Raw genomic sequence first — 4,593 nt, forward strand, 5'->3', positions numbered from 1 at the left:
TATTACGAAGTAGAGAGGAGACGTTGCTGGAAGTGGCAGCAGAGGAGGTAATAAGATTTTATTTTCTATTTACGCCCAGTAACCCCGTCATGTCCGTCCTCTTCCTCCATAGTCACTGTGACGTCTTTTATCTCCAGCAGATGATGATACACACATATATAGTGTGGAAACCTAGATTAACCCCTTCAGGGTCAGAACATTTCCCCACTTACAGGACTGGAACACTCTCTTCATTTTGGAGATGTCACATTTCCCACCAATCACCTTCTCACCTCACCAGTCTATACCAACGGATTATACCACTTTTATTAGTGGTGGGGGGTTGGAATGTGTATGTCTATTTTATAAGATTCAAATAGGAAGAAAGGGGTAAAATTTAATTTGTAGTAAATATCCTAAAATTCGATTTTTCCATAATGATCCCAGTCTCAGCTATTCATCCTAAAATGTGATTACTAGACTCCAGATTACATGGAGATTCTAGAAATATGATGAGTCCTGGCAAAGCCCAAAGACAACATTCACTTTTCAGTTTAGGAGAAGTGGGACACAACCGGGAGAAATGATACTCTGTGTACAGAATCCTTACAGAGCGCCCCTCCCAGCTCCTCCTCCATCTTTAGTCAGAGAGTCCTATGACATCACACTGACCTCACAGCTCCTCCTCCCAATGTCCCTCCATCTGGAGTCAGAAAATCCTATGTCATCACATTGACCTCACAGGGACTCCACCCTGCTTTGTTACCACCCTTGCTCATTCGGCATATGTTTCTCCTGCCTCCTCATCCACATTCCTGTCTGAATAATGTGTCCGGGTTTCTGGCAGACACATTGGGGTGGATTCAAGAAGCAATTGCGCCTGTGTAACCATTGGTTACACAGCGCAATTGCTTACTTGCCCCGGCGTAACGAGTGCTCCTGATTCAGGAACCTCGTTACGCCGACTGCAGCCTAAGATCTGCGCGGCATAAGGCTCTTATGCCCGCATATCTTAGGCTGCATTCTAGCGATGGCCGCTAGGTGGCGTTCCCGTTGTGCTCAGTGTATAGTATGCAAATTGCATACTAACACCGATTCACAACGTTGCGCGAGCCCTGTGTACGCAATTTACGTTGTTTACAAACGGCGGTTTTCGCGCAAGGCTGCCCCTGCTATTAGCACGTATACCCGTCGTTCCCGCGTCGCGAAATTTGAATTTTACGTAGTTTGCGTAAGTGAATCGTGAATGGTGCTGGACGCCATTCACGTTCACTTTGAAGCAAATGACGTCCTTGCGACGTCATTTGCCGCAATGCACGTCGGGAAAGTTTCCCGACGGAGCATGCGCTCTACGCTCGGCGCGGGAACGCGCCTAATTTAAATGATTCCCGCCCCCTACGGGATCATTTAAATGTCGTGCTCTTGCGCCGGGCATTTTGCCGGCGCAATTTACGGAGCTTATGCTCCGTGAATCGAGGGCAGCACAAAAAAATTGCGGGGGCGCAGGGCAAAATCGTTGCCCTGCGCCTCCGTAATAAATGCGCAAATCTCTTTGAATCCGGCCCATTATTCAGACAGACCTAAATATGCTGCTGTATGACATGTGGTGAGCCTCTCATGGGGCCCTCTACTGACTGCCTGAGGTTCCGAATGGTCAATCAACCCCTGCACTGACCTCACAACTCGTCCTCCCACTGTCCCTCCATTCAGAAAATCCTATAACATCACACTGAACCAGGGGCGGACTGACGACTCTTGGGGCCCTTGAGCAATGGGAGATCATGGGGCCCCCTTTTTCCCTGCGCACACCCAAGCAGTGGCACCTACATATTGCAGCTCAGCTGCATAAAGGGGCCATTAAAAAATCTATTGGAGCTTAGCCTACGTGGAATCTCCTGGCTCTTTTCGTAGAAGATGCTGAGCATTTCTAAGTTTAAAGATGGCCGCTGCATGGCAGCCATCTTTATGATGCAACCAGGGCATTTTATGAAAACAGTGGGGTAGATTCAGGTAGCAATTGCGTCTGCGTAACCATAGTTACGCAGCGCAATTGCTTACTTGCGCCGACGTTTCGAATGCTCCTGATTCAGGAACCTTGTTACGCCGACTGCAGCCTAAGATATGACTGGCATAAGGCTCTTATGCCAGTCATATCGTAGGCTGCATTCTTACGATGGCCGTTAGGGGGCGTTCCCGTAGTGGTCAGCGTATAGTATGCAAATTGCATACTAACGCCGATTCACAACCCTACGCGAGCCCTGCGTACGCAGTTTACGTCGTTTGCGTACGTCGTCTTTTGCGTAAGGCTGCCCCTAGCAGGGGCAGCCAATGCTACGTATACCCGTCGTTCCCGCGTCGCGTTTTGGAAAAATTACGTCGTTTGCGTAAGTGAATCGTGAATGGCGCTGGACGCCATTCACGTTCACTTTGAAGCAAATGACATCCTTGCGACGTCATTTACCGCAATGCACGTCGGGAAAGTTTACCGACGGAGCATGCGCACTACGTTTGGCGCGGGAACGCGCCTAATTTAAACGATCCACGCCCCCTATGGGATCATTTAAATTGCGCGCTCTTACGCCGGGCATTTTTCAGGAGCGCCCAAGCAATTTACGGAGCTACTGCTCCGTGAATCAAGCGTAGCGCAGGTAATTTACGGAGGCGCAGCGGCAACACGGTGCGCTGCGCCTCCGTAAGAACTGCGTAAATGTACCTGAATCTACCCCACTGAGCCTGTGTGCAAGATCATAATTCGGGCCCTAATACCAGAGAAAGCAATGCGGCACACATAGCGCACCGCAGCAAACATTGGTTGTGGTTTTCAGGGGCTCTTGGTGGCACCTGCTGCCTACATAGTACAGTAAGGATGCCCAATGATTGAGGGGTTAATTGTCTTATATAAAGTCCCTCTATCCAGACTCAGTGAATCCTATGACACCACACTGACCTCACAGCTCCTCCTCCCAATGTCCCAACATTCAGAATCCGAAAATCCTATGACATCACAGCTCCTCTACCCAATGTCTGTTCAACCAGAGTCAGCAAATCCTATGACATCACACTGACCTCACAGCTCCACCTCTCAATCTCTCTCCATCTGGCTCTCTTTCCTTCCTTATGCAATGGTCATAGGATGTGGGCAAACCCTTTGCATCCTCACAAGCAAAGCAGGTTGGTTGGTCCTGTGTTGTGTGTAATGAAGCCAGAATTCCTTATGACAAGCTATTAACCCACAGAGTGTGGTGGTCCTGTGTGGGTAAATTATACCTCAGCCCGAAGTGGGGCTTTAATAAAATGGAGACCAGGGGCCAGATTCACGTAGATCAGCGGATCTATAGATCCGCTCGATCTACGTGATTTAAGATCCGCTCCCGCAAGTTTGAGAGGCAAGTGGCTAATTCACAAACCACTTACCTCCAAACTTGCGGCGGCGGATCCTAAATCCTCCGGCGGAATTCAAATTCCGCGGCTAGGGGGAGTGTACTATTTAAATCAGGCGCGTTCCCGCGCCGATTTAAATGCGCATGCACCGTCCGGGGAATTTCCCGGCGTGCATTGCTCCCACTGACGTCACTAGGACGTCAGTGGTTTCGACGTGAGCGTGACTTGCGACGCGCGTGTTTGTGAAGCGGCGTACGCAAACGACATTAGAAAATTCAAATTTGACGCGGGAACGCCGGCTATACTTAACACTGGCTGCGCCTGATAAAAGCAGGGGTAAGTATACGACGGGAAAGCCGCTACGGAAACGTCGTAAGAAGACTGCGTCGGGTCTGCGTACGTTCGTGAATTTGCGTATCTCGCTGATTTACATATTATTCAAGGTAAATCAGCGGGAACGCCCCCGGCGCCATTTTTAAATCGAAAATAAGATCCGACAGTGTAACACATTGTAACACTGTCGGATCTTAGCCCTATCTATGTGTATCTGATTCTATGAATCAGGCGCATAGATAGGACTAGTTTAAGTCAGAGATACGATGGTGTATCTGTAGATACACCGTCGTATCTCTTTGTGAATCTGGCCCCAGAACTGTGAGGTGAGGAGGTTTCTGGGAATGTAATTTGATTTTAGTATTTATGTTCAAATCTAGTTTTCCTTCTGTGAAGTCTGGTAATCATATGACCATCACATTGCTTCCACCTCCCTCCCCGATAGAATACAGAAATAAAAAGAAGATTCTAGAAGTCACCAGCAAGAACACTGAGCTGCTGACAGGAGAGGTGAGCGGTGCCGGGAATTCTGGGACATTATCCAGTAACAGACAAGGGATGTGTCTGGATGGTGACTGTATCATTGTGTGTGTCAGGTTCCTATAAGGTGTCAGGATGTCACTATCTATTTCTCCATGGAGGAGTGGGAGTATTTAGAAGGACACAAGGATCTCTACAAGGACGTCATGATGGACAATCAGCCGCCCCTCACATCACCGGGTAAGAGGAGACTTTATTGTAAAGGAGAGAGCAGTACGGAGGCTCCACCTAGATCCCCCCATCATCTGATAAACACATAGAAACAATGTATTCAGTCAGTGTGTGTGTTTCCTACAGATGGATCCAGTAATGGGAACCCACCAGAGAGATGTCCCCGTCCTCTGTATTCCCGGGATTCCA

This window comes from Rana temporaria, chromosome 4, assembly GCF_905171775.1.
Source record: "Rana temporaria chromosome 4, aRanTem1.1, whole genome shotgun sequence".
Classification (NCBI taxonomy): domain Eukaryota; kingdom Metazoa; phylum Chordata; class Amphibia; order Anura; family Ranidae; genus Rana; species Rana temporaria.